The following is a 15,109-nucleotide window of genomic DNA, read 5'->3' on the forward strand; positions in this document are numbered from 1 at the left end:
CAGTGTCTTATAATTTTCTGCATACAGGTCTTTCGTATCCTTAGGTAGGTTTATTCCTAGATATTTTATTCTTTTTGTTGCAATGGTAAATGGGAGTGTTTTCTTGATTTCACTTTCAGATTTTTCATCATTAGTATATAGGAATGCCAGAGATTTCTGTGCATTAATTTTGTATCCTGCTACTTTACCAAATTCATTGATTAGCTCTAGTAGTTTTCTGGTAGCATCTTTAGGATTCTCTATGTATAGTATCATGTCATCTGCAAACAGTGACAGCTTTACTTCTTCTTTTCCGATTTGGATTCCTTTTATTTCCTTTTCTTCTCTGATTGCTGTGGCTAAAACTTCCAAAACTATGTTGAATAAGAGTGGTGAGAGTGGGCAACCTTGTCTTGTTCCTGATCTTAGTGGAAATGCTTTCAGTTTTTCACCATTGAGGATGATGTTTGCTGTGGGCTTGTCATATATGGCTTTTATTATGTTTAGGAAAGTTCCCTCTATGCCTACTTTCTGGAGGGTTTTTATCATAAATGGGTGTTGAATTTTGTCGAAAGCTTTCTCTGCATCTATTGAGATGATCATATGGTTTTTCTCCTTCAATTTGTTAATATGGTTTATCACATTGATAGATTTGCGTATATTGAAGAATCCTTGCATTCCTGGAATAAACCCCACTTGATCATGGTGTATGATCCTTTTAATGTGCTGTTGGATTCTGTTTGCTAGTATTTTGTTGAGGATTTTTGCATCTATGTTCATCAGTGATATTGGCCTGTAGTTTTCTTTCTTTGTGACATCCTTGTCTGGTTTTGGTATCAAGGTGATGGTGGCTTCGTAGAAGGAATTTGGGAGTGTTCCTCCCTCTGCTATATTTTGGAAGAGTTTGAGAAGGATAGGTGTTAGCTCTTCTCTAAACGTTTGATAGAATTCACCTGTGAAGCCATCTGGTCCTGGGCTTTTGTTTGTTGGAAGGTTTTTAATCACAGTTTCAATTTCAGTGCTTGTGATTGGTCTGTTCATATTTTCTATTTCTTCCTGATTCAGTCTTGGCAGGTTGTGCATTTCTAAGAATTTGTCCATTTCTTCCAGATTGTCCATTTTATTGGCATAGAGTTGCTTGTAGTAATCTCTCATGATTTTTTTTATTTCTGCAGTGTCAGTTGTTACTTCTCCTTTTTCATTTCTAATTCTATTGATTTGAGTCTTCTCCCTTTTTTTCTTGATGAGTCTGGCTAGTGGTTTATCTATTTTGTTTATCTTCTCAAAGAACCAGCTTTTAGTTTTATTGATCTTTGCTATCGTTTCCTTCATTTCTTTTTCATTTATTTCTGATCTGATTTTTATGTTTTCTTTCCTTCTGCTAGCTTTGGGGTTTTTTTGTTCTTCTTTCTCTAATTGCTTGAGGTGCAAGGTTAGGTTGTTTATTCGAGATGTTTCCTGCTTCTTAAGGTGGGCTTGTATTGCTATAAACTTCCCCCTTAGAACTGCTTTTGCTGCATCCCATAGGTTTTGGGTCGTTGTGTCTCCATTGTCATTTGTTTCTAGGTATTTTTTTATTTCCTCTTTGATTTCTTCAGTGATCACTTCATTATTAAGTAGTGTATTGTTTAGCCTCCATGTGTTTGTATGTTTTAAAGATCTTTTCCTGTAATTGATATCTAGTCTCATGGCGTTGTGGTCGGAAAAGATACTTGATACAATTTCAGTTTTCTTAAATTTACCAAGGCTTGATTTGTGACCCAAGATATGATCTATCCTGGAGAATGTTCCATGAGCACTTGAGAAAAATGTGTATTCTGTTGTTTTTGGATGGAGTGTCCTATAAATATCAATTAAGTCCATCTTGTTTAATGTATCATTTAAAGCTTGTGTTTCCTTATTTATTTTCATTTTGGATGATCTGTCCATGGGTGAAAGTGGGGTGTTAAAGTCCCCTACTATGAATGTGTTACTGTTGATCTCCCCTTTTATGGTTGTTAGTATTTGCCTTATGTATTGAGGTGCTCCTATGTTGGGTGCATAAATATTTACAATTGTTATATCTTCTTCTTGGATCGATCCCTTGATCATTATGTAGTGTCCTTCTTTGTCCCTTTTAATAGTCCTTATTTTAAAGTCTATTTTGTCTGATATGAGAATTGCTACTCCAGCTTTCTTTTGGTTTCCATTTGCATGGAATATCTTTTTCCATCCCCTTACTTTCAGTCTGTATGTGTCTCTAGTTCTGAAGTGGGTCTCTTGTAGACAGCATATATAAGGGTCTTGTTTTTGTATCCATTCAGCCAATCTGTGTCTTTTGGTGGGAGCATTTAGTCCATTTACATTTAAGGTAATTATCGATATGTATGTTCCTATTTCCATTTTATATATTGTTTTGGGTTCGCTACTATAGGTCATTTCCTTCTCTTGTGTTTCGTGTCTAGAGAAGTTCCTTTAGCATTTGTTGTAAAGCTGGTTTGGTGGTGCTGAACTCTCTCAGCTTTTGCTTGTCTGTAAAGGTTTTAATTTCTCCATCAAATGTGAATGAGATCCTTGCTGGGTAGAGTAGTCTTGGTTGCAGGCTATTCTCCTTCAGCACTTTCAGTATGTCCTGCCACTCCCTTCTGGCTTGTAGGGTTTCTGCTGAGAGATCAGCTGTTAACCTTATGGGGATTCCCTTGTGTGTTATTTGTTGTTTTTCCCTTGCTGCTTTTAATATGCTTTCTTTGTATTTAATTTTTGACAGTTTGATTAATATGTGTCTTGGCGTGTTTCTCCTTGTATTTATCCTGTATGGGACCCTCTGTGCTTCCTGGACTTGATTAACTATCTCCTTTCCCATATTAGGGAAGTTTTCAACTATAATCTCTTCAAATATTTTCTCAGTCCCTTTCTTTCTTTCTTCTTCTTCTGGAACCCCTATAATTCGAATGTTGGTGCGTTTCATGTTGTCCCAGAGGTCTCTGAGACTGTCCTCAGTTCTTTTCATTCTTTTTTCTTTATTCTGCTCTGCAGTAGTTATTTCCACTACTTTATCTTCCAGGTCACTTATCCGTTCTTCTGCCTCAGTTATTCTGCTATTGATCCTATCTAGAGTGATTTTAATTTCATTTATTGCATTGTTCATCGTTGCTTGTTTCATCTTTAGTTCTTGTAGGTCCTTGTTAACTGTTTCTTGCATTTTGTCCATTCTACTTCCAAGATTTCGGATCATCCTTACTATCATTATTCTGAATTCTTTTTCAGGTAGATTGCCTATTTCCTCTTCATTTGTTAGGTCTGGTGGGTTTTTATCTTGCTCCTTCATCTGCTGTGTGTTTTTCTGTCTTCTCATTTTGCTTATCTTACTGTGTTTGGGGTCTCCTTTTTGCAGGCTGCACTTTCGTAGTTCCCGTTGTTTTTGATGTCTGTCTCCAGTGGCTAAGGTTGTTTCAGTGGGTTGTGTAGGCTTCCTGGTGGAGGGGACTAGTGCCTGTGTTGTGCTGGATGAGGCTGGATCTTGTCTCTCTAGTGGGCAGGTTCATGTCTGGTGGTGTGTTTTGGGGTGTCTGTGGCCTTATTATGATTTTAGGCAGCCTCTCTGCTAATGGGTGGGGTTGTGTTCCTGTTTTGCTAGTTGTTTGGCATAGGTTGTCCAGCACTGTGGCTTGCTGGTCATTGAGTGAAGCTGGGTGCTGGTGTTAAGATGGAGGTCTCTGGGATATTTCCACCGTTTAATATTATGTGGAGCTGGGAGGTCTCTTGTTGACCAGTGTCCTGAAGTTGGCTCTCCTACCTCAGAGGCAGAGCCCTGACTCCTGGCTGGAGCACCAAGAGCCTTTCATCCACACAGCTCAGAATAAAAGGGAGAAAAAGTAGGGAGAATTAGTAGAAGTATGAGTAAAGAAAGAAGGAAAGGAGGAAAGGAAGGAAGGAAGAAAGAAGCAAAGAAGGAAAGAAAGGAGGGAGGGAGGGAGGGAGGGAGGAAGGAAGGAGGGAAAGAAGGAAAAAAGACAGAAAGAAAGATGATACAGTAAAAATAAAATAAAGTATAATATAGTTATTGAATTAAAAAATATTTAGAAAAAAAAAAAAAAAAAGGGACGGATAGAACCTTAGGACAAATGTTGGAAGCAAAGCTATACAGAGAAAATCTTACACAGAAGCATACACATACACCTTCACAAAAAGAGGTAAAGGGGGATAAATCATAAATCCTGCTCCCTGAGACCACCTCCTCAATTTGGGGTGATTCGTTGTCTAAAGGAGGGAAGGAAGGAAGGAAAGAAAGAAAGAACGAAGGTAAAGTATAATAAAGTTATTACAATTAAACTTAATTATTAAGAAAAAGAATTTTTAAAAAAAAGTCATGGACGGATAGAGCCCTAGGACAGATGGTGGAAGCAAGAGTATACAGACAGGATCTCACACAGAAGCATACACGTACACATTCACAAAAAGAGGAAAAGGGAAAAAAATCATAGATCTCGCTCCTAAATTCCACCTCTTCAATTTGGGATCATTCCTTGTCTATTCAGGTATTCCACAGATGCAGGGTATATCAAGTTGATTGTGGAGCTTTAATCCACTGCTTCTGTGGCTGCTGGGAGAGATTTCCCTTTCTCTTCTTTGTTCTCACAGCTCACAGGAGCTCAGCTTTGGATTTGGCCCTGCCTCTGCGTGTAGGTCGCTGGAGGGCGTCTGTTTTTTCGCTCAGACAGGACGGGGTTAAAGGAGCCGCTGATTCGGGGCCTCCGGCTCACTCAGGCCGGGGGTTGGGGGATGGGGGTAGGAGGGGCACTACGTGCGGGGCGGGCCTGCGGCTGCAGAGGCAGCGTGACGTTGCGGCAGAGGCCGGCGTGATGTTGCACCAGCCTGAGACCCGCCGTGCGTACTCCCGGGGAAGTTGTCCCTGGATCCCGGGAACCTGGCAGTGGTGGGCTGCACAGGCTCCGCGGAAGAGGGGTGTGGAGAGTGACCTGTGCTCGCACACAGGCCCCTTGGTGGCGGCAGCAGCAGCCTTAGCGTCTCCCGCCCGTCTCTGGGGTCCGCGGTTTTAGCTGCGGCTCGTGCCCGTCTCTGGGGTTTGCGCTTTCAGCCGCGGCTCGCGCCCGTCTCGGGGGCTCGCGCCTTCAGCCGCGGCTCGCGCCCGTTTCTGGGGTTCGCGCTTTTAGCCGCGGCTCGCGCCCGTCTCTGGAGTTCCTTTAAGCAGCGCTCTTAAACCCCTCTCCTCGCGCACCAGGAAACAAAGAGGGAAGAAAAAGTCTCTTGCCTCTTCGGCCGGTGCAGGCTTTTCCCCGAACTCCCTCCCGGCTAGTCGTGGTGCACTAACCCCTTCAGGCTATGTTCAAGCCGCCAACCCCAGTCCTCTCCCTGAGCTCCGTCCAAAACCAAAACCCGAGCCTCAGCTCGCAGCTCCGCCCGCCCCGGCGGGTGAGCAGACAAGCCACTCGGGCTGGTGAGTGCCGGTCAGCACCGATCGTCTGTGCAGGAATCTCCCCGCTTTGCCCTCCGCACCCGTCGCTGTGCACTACTCCGCGGTCCCGAAACTCCCCCCTCTGCCTCCCGCAGTCTCTGCCCGCGGAGGGGCTTCCTAGTGTGTGGAAACTTTTCCTCCTTCACAGCTCCCTCCCACTGGTGCAGGTGCCGTCCTTATTCTTTTGTCTCTGTTTTTTCTTTTGCCCTACCCAGTTACGTGGGGAGTTTCTTGCCTTTTGGGAGGTCTGAGGTCTTCTGCCAGCCTTCAGTAGGAGTTCTGTAGGAGTTGTTCCACGTGTGGATGTATTTCTGGTGTATCCGTGGGGAGGAAGGCGATCTCCGCGTCTTACTCTTCCGCCATCTTCAAGGTCCCCTCAGGAGCTCAGCTTTGTACCCGGCCCTGCCCCTGCGCGCAGATCGCTGGAGGGCGTCTGTTTTTTTGCTCAGACAGGACGGGGTTCCCATTAACTATTTTTTCAAAGCAATCTTTTTTAAAAAAATTATTTCCAATTTATTTATTTATTTTTGGCTGTGTTGGGTCTTTGTTGCTGTGCACGGGCTTTCTCTAGTTGCAGTGAAAGGGGGCTACTCTTTGTTGTGGTGTGCGGGCTTCCCATTGCGGTGGCTTCTTTTGTTGCGGAGCACGGGCTCTAGGCACGTGGGCTTCAGTAGTTGTGGTGCGCGGGCTTCAGTAGTTGTGGCTCTGAGGCTGTACAGCGCAGGCTCAGTAGTTGTGGCGCACGGGCTTGGTTGCTCTGCGGCATGTGGGATCTTACCGGACCAGGGCTGAAACCCGTGTCCCCTGCATTGGCAGGTGGATTCTTAACCACTGTGCCATCAGGGAAGTCCCATTAACTATTTAATAAGAAAAAATCTCCTGTTTTAATTATATCCAAAGATAACTTTGGGCTATTTTTTTTTAGAATGGAGAAAGACTATTAAGAAACACTGTTTTAGGGGCTTCCCTTGTGGCGCAGTAGTTGAGAGTCCGCCTGCCGATGCAGGGGACGCGGGTTCGTGCCCCGGTCCGGGAGGATCCCACATGCCGCGGAGTGGCTGGGCCCGTGAGCCATGGCCGCTGAGCCTGCGCGTCCGGAGCCTGTGCTCCGCAACGGGAGAGGCCACAGCGGTGAGAGGCCCGCGTACCGCAAAAAAAAACCAAAAAACAAAAAACACTGTTTTAAAATGTGTATACGTTTTTCTTTTACCATGGCTTAAGTTATTTGTAATAAAGAATTTCAAATAAAAATAAGCGAGAATTTAAAGAAGGAGTTTTGTGGAAGGGCAAAAAGGGGAGTGTATATATAAAAAAATTTGCTTAAACTCAAACTAGTAGAAAGTTAAAATACGTTTTAATGAACTTGAATATGTTAACTGTGCTGTTAGAATAAGAAAAAGTTATATGTAACCATTAAATTAGAAGTATCAGAAAAATTACTATATATACTTTTGTAATCTGTTTTTGAGTAAGTTCCTTTATGTACATAAAATCAGTGTTTACAAAATGTATCCTGAAATTCACATTTTCCACCGGTTAACTCTGTTCTCTCTCTGCCAGTAAATCTGAATTAGAGAGGTTTGGAATTCATATGTTGTTATGTGTCAGAAGTACACCAAGTAATAGATGGGAACAAGAATTGTAATTTGTTTGCAGGCCCCTCGTAACTGAATTTTCTAAGTACTGAACTGACTTTAAAAAATTTTTATAATTGAGTGTTTTATTGGTAATGACAGGAACAGAACAAGTTTTAGTCAGTCAAGCAAAGCAGTTGCCCCACTTGCTACATCAATGCTACAGGCAAGAGAGGGGTGTGTCAGAGACTTCCCTGAAGAGGACAGGTGAGCCCGTGGTGTGCCCTCTGCTATGTGAACCTTGACATTTTCTCCGATCACCATTCTTTCCTTTTAGATCCCAGAGAAAGGGCACAACATAGGATGCAGCCAAACCCGTCCTTTTCTTTGTTTATTCTGTTCACCATCTCATGTTGATCCAGACTGCCAGCAACCAAATGCAGGGCTTAATCAGTTTTGTCTAATTAACTACAATTAGGTTGAAGGATTTCTCTCCAAGGAGTGAGGGTTGCTTTGGAAGAATGCAGAGAAGTTAGCCTTCTGAGTTCTAGCTGTTGGATACATAGCTTAGAAAATTACAAGTTGTTGCAAAAGTATCTTTTCCACTATTTCACTCTGTAATTGCCAGGGAAGAATTTGCATTTCTGTACAAGAGTATGCAAAGAGAAAGCCAGATAAAAGCTGTCAAACGTAAGAAGTAGTTAATACAATATGCTCCTTTCTAAGTGAGCACCAAAGTTGTTGATGTTTTGAAATTTTCCTAATAGGCAACTTTCTATCCCCATTGTATTGATCGTACTTGTGGACTGGAGTAGGATCTAATTGGCAACGAGAATAACTATGTATAAGACACAGGAAACTTGCAGGCAAATAAAGTTGGGCATTGAGGTCCCTGCCCTGTCTTTGCTTCTATCTTACTTTCTGCCTCTCTGACCAGTTCCCATAAAGGGGCCTGTTGGGCTCCCAGCTCCCAGGCTCCTGGGACCTTCACCATTGTGATTAGGGAGCATCTCTGCCTGGACTGAATTTCTCCCACTTCTCTCCCCAGTTCCACCGGGCTGGGTACCCCTGTTCCATTCCCCCCCAGCACCCGTGTCACCCCATCTTGATCCTGCCACGCTAATACAACTGCTCTTTAATGGGTCTTTTCTCACCAGACGCTGGGGCAGGCACCTGTGGCTTATCTCCATTCATATTCCAAGCCCCAGCACAGGACCTGGCCTGTAGCAAGTAGTGATGCATGTGTGTGTTGACGAGTGAGTGGATGATTCCGAGGTCCTAGTGTACAGTCAGCTCCCCCGTGTGGCCATTCTTGACCCCTCCCACTCACCAGGTAGCTCTCGATTGCTCGCTGAAGAACACACCTGTAATCAGTTGCCCTGCCTGTCCTCTCCTTTATCTGCTGCAATTGGCTCGGTCTGTCCTTGTTGCTCCAGAGCTGCTGTCCTGGACACCCTCTCTTCGGGGTCAGGGCAGCACGAATATACTTGCTAGGTGAAGACACCTGGCCATCATAAGAGCTTCCCAGGGCAGGGGGAAGGTGATTGAGACTTGTGACTCTCTGCCAGTGTGGGCCTCCCTCAGCTGCAGCACGGTCGACGACCGTTTGTAACCAACGCATTTTACAAGCGGTGTTCCTAAGGCCTCCGTTCTGTATCCTCAGACATGCCCTGAGCACCCACCTGATGGGCAGAAAGCAGACAAGAAATGGATGTGAGGTGGGCTCTCTCGTCCTCTACCGGCTTCATTCTGAGCCGTCCGCCAGCAGCCCTTTATCTGAAATGCCTGGCTGCAGCGGATGCTCTGGACACTTTCCCCCCGATTCTGGTTCCCCCGGAAATTACCCTGCTCTTCCTGGACTGGAAATGCTACCCTCTGGTTGGAAAAGGCTTACTTCATGGCCAGTTATAAAGGGCAGGTAGTGTGTAGAAAGGGGCGGGGCTGTAGTGATGCCCAAGCCTTCCTCCTGTTCTCAGGGTCCCAGGCAGTGAGAATCTCACACTTCCTTCCGTGCTGGCAGAGTCAGGATGAGCCTCCTTTGATTTGTGACTCTCCCGTTGGGGCGCTGACGGTGAGGTTTCACTGCGGCTCAGACACAGTCAGATCTGGAAGCCAAATCTCGGGGTGACTTTCAGGCTGGGCTGAGCATGGGTTCCTAGCAATCCCCCTCAGTTCCCTCCGAGTTACATGCGACAAGGTAGGACTTTTTGAGCCTTGCGTAAACCTGTTCTATTGGATGTTCCTGAGCTCTGACTGATCTCTTCCCCATTACCTTCATAACCCTTAGCTTAAATTTTACTGCCTACCCTATAGCTGATACTTGTTAGTAACCGAGTAGATTTTCCATCTGGTAAAATCATGAAAGTATTAGACATTTGAAGGTGATTTTATTCTTTTTATTTATTTATTTTTTTTTTTAATTTTTTTTTGCCGTACGCGGGCCTCTCACTGTTGTGGCCTCTCCCGTTGTGGAGCACAGGCTCCGGACGTGCAGGCTCAGCGGCCATGGCCCACGGGTCCAGCCGCTCCGCAGTATGTGGGATCTTCCCGGACCGGGGCACGAACCCGCGTCCCCTGCATCGGCAGGCGGACTGTCAACCACTGCGCCACCAGGGAAGCCCTCTTTTTATTTTTTTGACTTTATAGAAATTTATTTCATAGCAATTATGCCAAAGTAAGGACTTATCAAATACACAAGAAATGTGAGCCATATAAATACCTCATTATCCTAACAAAACTCTAATTATATCAAAATATTCTCAGAATTTTATTGAAGCCATTAGCATCTCAAAATAATAAATAAATATGTTCTTTTCTCTGTCAGATTATAACGATCTCCTTGATCACACATATTTCTTTGTACGTTATTGAATTTCTCTGTTCTTTCAAAGTAAACTTTTTTTAAATGGTGATATACACATGCTGGGTTAATGTCCTTTGAGCTTCAACACACTCTCCTCTGCATTCTGTGTTCTATGACGATAATTTTAATATTTCAAAACGAGCCACATTTGCCCTCACCTATTTTTCGTACGAATGGATTTTGCTCACAGGTTGTAGAGGGAAGGGGAGTTGAATCATCTGGCTGCAGGGCTTCTCTCCTTCCTGATGGAGTGTAGATGAGGAGACCCTCCAGAAAGGGGTGCCTGAGTCTCAGGAATGTGCCCGGGTCCCCAGGTGGTTGGAAGACTCTTTCTCTCTCATCTGTGGGGCGGGGAGCAGCACGGTGCGCTTGGTGGAATGTTCTCTCAAACGCTACACAAAGCCTGTAAGCAAAATGAGGTTTTCTGCTTCCTCATTTTTGCTGGATTACGTGGCTGCATTGTGATCGCTTGGTGGCTACCATCGCACTCTTGTTTGGTTTTTGTCTTTGCCCTGTGTTTTGATGGAGGCTTACAATGACGTGATGTGACTCAGGTGAAGCTTTGCGTGGGATGGAAGCCACGGGCTGCACCTGTACACACCTATTACTGCCCAGTAAATAGACTCCCAGACCATGTCTTACAACAGGGCCCTGGGCTTTTACTCCGTGTACCAAAGTGCACAGATTTTCTAGCATATCAGGTTGTCGTTATCAATGCAACGCCCGTTAAATGACCAGGCAGGTTTGCTTTAAGACTCACCTGGCAATTCTTTTTTTCCAGGACACAGTATTTAAATTCGCTTTGAATATGATAACCCAGAGAGAGAGCTCTCTTTAGAGAAAAGGTAGATGGCGAATCCCCAAGGTAGTTTCTTACATTCAGATGCGCTCACAGCAAACCCCACCACAGAGACATTTTGCTAACTAACGTGAATTCAGTACTATTAGATACCAAAAGAATTCTGGTAGTATTGTCAGCGTCTCAGAACATACATTTCAAGTTGATTGTAAAAAATACTTTGGTACATGAATTTCTTTAGAAAAGTGTTACTTAGCAGTAGGTTTAGGGATCTTTAAAAAGACTAGAAAGAAATTGATCACTTCATTAGAGGTACATTGTTTTTAATTGATATTATCAATCGGTCCTTATTTCCAATTATGGCCTTTGCTGGACTGAATAATTTCCCTTTTATTTGTTTATATTAGGCCTTTTTTCACTTTAATTTTTTTTTTTTAATGACAACGTCATGGGCATTCAGTCTGCTTCGTCAAAGGATTTATTGCTCTTTTCTTGGCATTAGAGCTTGGTTGGCGAGTGAAACAGTGATCCCTGCCCTCTTGGAGTCTATATTCCAGTGGGGAGAGTTGATCAACAGCAATTCTAATAAGTAGGTAGATTACGTGAATGTGTGTGAAGGTAACTCCTGCAGGAGAAGGTGGTGGGAGAGGATGGGGTGTGCTGGGACCTGAGCGGGGGTCCCACTTTAAATGGGATACAGCAGCAGCAGCGCTGGGGAAGCAGGCCTTGGAGCCTGGAAGAAGGGGCTGGGAGTAAGGTGGTCTTCTTGGGGAGGAGCCTTCATCAGAGGACACAGGCAGGGCAGCCTCTTAAGGGGAGAAGCTGGGCAAGTTCTGAGACCCCATGGAGACTGTGACTGAAGCCATGAGGTTACATTAGGTTCTAGGGCTGCCATAACAAAAGCCACAGAGTGGGTGGCTTAAACAACCAAAATTCATTCCTTATCGTTCCAGAGGCCAGAAGTCCACTATCAAGGTGTCCTGCTGAGTTGGTTTCTTCTGAAGTCTCTCTCCTTGGCTAGTAGATGGCCGTCTTCTTACTGCATCTTCACATGGCCCTTCTTCTGTGTGTGTGTGTGTGTCCTAATCTCCTCTTCGTTAAGGAATACCAGTAATATTGAATGAGGGCCACCTTAATGACCTTATTTTACCTTAATTGTCTCTTTAAAGACCCCATCTTCAAATACATTTACATTCTGAGGCTCTGGGGGGTTAGGACTTCAACATATGAATTTGCAGGGGAGGGGGGACAAAGTTCAGCTCATATCAGAGATGGAGTCAGGGGTATTTTGTGGAGAGGGGGGCAGTTCATGGATGGCCTTGTAGGCCCATTCATTGGTCGACATTAGAAATTATTATTTGTGGTAATGGTTTTATCCCCAATAATGGTGCTTTCCTTTCCAGAATTCCCATGTAGTTGTGTGAAGTTTCCAGTTCTTTCAAACAAATACCTCCTGTTGACCGTGCTTCTCTTTAACTGATCAGTCTAGAATTCTGCTTTTTGCCCCTTCATGACACCAAAACAGCTGATTTAAATTCAAAACTAGTGGGCTTCATTATCCCGTGCACTTCTTGTTGAGACAGGAGCTATAGGATCACTACATTTTGCACTTTTAACTGTGTAGCCAGATAATTAGCTTGTGACAAACATACTCTATTTTGCAAACAAGGAGTGATTCTGGAAAGTAATTAAGATTAGTCATTATAGTACGACTTTGTGGATTTACCTTCCACTACATGCTGTTAAGATCTTGTCTGATCAAGATTAATAATAAAAAAAAAAATCTTGGCTGAACATCTGTTGAAGAGTGGCTCCCAATTTAGATCGTCTCAGTGTGACTTGTGATTAGAGTTTTGGGTTCAGGTGAAGGGAAACCAATGTGATTTGTGATGCTTCCTTTCTCTCTTTCTTTTAAATGTTCAGATTTTATTTACAAAGCTTCTTTGTTGTACAGAACGTAAAAATGCTGTTACAATCTCAGTGTAACTGGCAGCCACGGACGGTTGACTCACAAATGACAGCTATCCACGCTACAGCAAGTCTTACACAAAAACCTAACAACGCTTATAATTTTGTTGAGGTGAAGTCCCCAAGCTTGGTGGTGGATTTCTAAGAGGGACTAAATGGAGGAAGGTGGAATGTCACAGAAACTGTTCTTTGGCTCTTCAGGTGGGTTGGTGTCCTGGGGTTTGTAATCACAGTGACCTTTTTTTTTTTTCTTAAACAGCTACCAAATCCATGTGAGCAGCATTGAGCAGGGGTCTCAATCATCTTTGCCTTCATCGTGTTTCTCTCTTCCTCTTTTCACCTTTCCCGATTTCTTCCTCCTCATCTTCATCTTCATCTTTTTAAAATAAATTTATTTATTTATTTTTGGCTGTGTTGGGTCTTTGTTTCTGTGCAAGGACTTTCTCTAGTTGTGGCGAGCGGGGGCCACTCTTCATCGCGGTGCGCGGGACTCTCGCTGTTGCGGCCTCTCTTGTTGTGGAGCACAGGCTCTGGACGCGCAGGCTCAGCGGCCATGGCTCACGGGCCCAGCCGCTCCGCGGCATGTGGGATCCTCCCGGACCGGACGGAGCACGAACCCGTGTACCCTGCATCGGCAGGCGGACTCCCAACCACTGCGCCACCAGGGAAGCCCCCGTCTTCATCTTTATCAGCTCCTCCATCATATCCGAATTCTTCCTCCCCACTGACTTCGTCTTCATCCTCCCATTCTACGTCTTCGTCTTCGTCTTCATCCTCTTCTTCATCCACACCATCCACCTCGGCATCTGAGTCAGGGGCTTCACTGTGCTCTCGGTCATAGTCAACCAGGTAGGTGAGCTGGGGCGGGAACTTGAAGACACTCTCTCCGAAGTCAGTCAGGTTAGTAACCTCACGGTTAAACAGATCCAGGCTCTTCAGACATTGCAACTTTTTCAAAGGTTCCAGGGTGCTGATATCTTTCAGTTTATTTCCACTTAAGTTTAGATGTGTAAGATTTGGAAGTCTTTCTGCTAACATATCCAGATCTCCCAAGATTCAATTGTCACTGAGCTCAAGCTTTTTCAATTTAGGTAGTTGGGGAGATTTGAAACTGAAATCAAGCCTACATTAATTAAACTGAGGAACTCTAAGTTCACACATTCAGCCGTTAAGCCCTCAATTTTCCCATCATTTGATGTGCAATTGTCCAGGACAAGTTCTTGAACAGCTGCTGGGGTGCAGTTCCTCAGCTCCAGGTGGATCGTCCTCTTCTTGTCCATGTTTCTCTCCCCGCCCCCCCCACCCCGGGTCTTCAAACTTAACTTTCCGCGGCGGGGTGGAGGGACGGGGGAGAGGCGTCTTAGCCTGCGCAGAGAGGGCTGTCGGAAGGGGTCTGAGCGGTCCCGGGCGGTGGGTGGTGTGCGGCATGCTGGCAGGCGAGCGGAGCCCCTGGAGCTGGAGCCGGTGCATCCTTTTTATTTTTATGCGTGGGTCAGGTACCTGAAATGTCTGTGATTGTCATGTTAAAACATTAATCTTCAAAATACGTGAATTTGGTTTAAAGAGATTAATCTTAAGAAAACAGTGTTTTATATTCCCTAATTAAAACTGTGGTGGTCACCATTATGATTAGTAATTACAAGACACAGCTCTAAATTTTGAGAAGAGTAGGGGAATGGCTTCTTCTAGTATTTTCATTAAGTCTGTGTAGGAATAGATAGATGTGAATAATGTGTACATAACTCCGGGTACTTGCTGTATATTTTGATTGATATCCCGTTGAATATTTTTCTCAACATCTTGGAAGGGGTTTTGGTTTTGTCTTGTTTTTGCAAAATGTGATGTGACAGTATCTACAGTGTATACTTGCCAGGTGCATGCTGATACCTCAGAGCAAGTACCAGAGCGTCTCCTTAAGATACTAAGGAGCTTTAAACAAGAGCTTCACTTGTTAGGGTTGAGTGAAGCTCTTGTTTAAATTTAGCTGACAGTAAGCTCCCTGTCAACACACTCTGGCCAATAGAATGTGAGTTTCATGAGGGCTTCTGCAATAGTGCCTAACACAGTGTGCCTCTGTAAATGTTTGTTAGACGATGCCCTTCCTAGGAAATGGGATTTATTAAGAAATGTCCCTCTTCTAAGTTTTGTTTTATTATAGCTTGGCCTTACATATTTATTTTGGGGGGTGGTACCTTTCTTGCCCCCTTAGTAAAATTTAACAGCATCCCTATGTGCTCTCTCTTTTTTTTTTTTTTTTTCTTTTCTTTTTGCAGTATGCAGGCCTCTCACTGTTGTGGCCTCTCCCATTGCGGAGCACAGGCTCCGGATGAGCAGGCTCAACGGCCATGGCTCACGGGCCCAGCCGCTCTGCGGCATGTGGGATCTTCCCGGACCGGGGCATGAACCCGTGTCCCCTGCATCAGCAGACGGACTCTCAACCACTGCGCCACCAGGGAAGCCCCCTGTGTGCT

At 44.5% G+C, this 15,109-nt stretch overlaps 1 protein-coding gene and 1 pseudogene across 1 annotated transcript in view; one reads left to right on the forward strand and one right to left on the reverse strand.

Annotated features, from left to right (window-relative positions):
* Nucleotides 1–15,109, forward strand: part of DOCK1 (dedicator of cytokinesis 1) — a 534,414-nt gene that overhangs the window by 296,983 nt on the left and 222,322 nt on the right.
* Nucleotides 12,934–13,918, reverse strand: LOC116741198 (annotated as a pseudogene).

This window comes from Phocoena sinus, chromosome 16 (assembly GCF_008692025.1).
Source record: "Phocoena sinus isolate mPhoSin1 chromosome 16, mPhoSin1.pri, whole genome shotgun sequence".
Lineage (NCBI taxonomy): Eukaryota > Metazoa > Chordata > Mammalia > Artiodactyla > Phocoenidae > Phocoena > Phocoena sinus.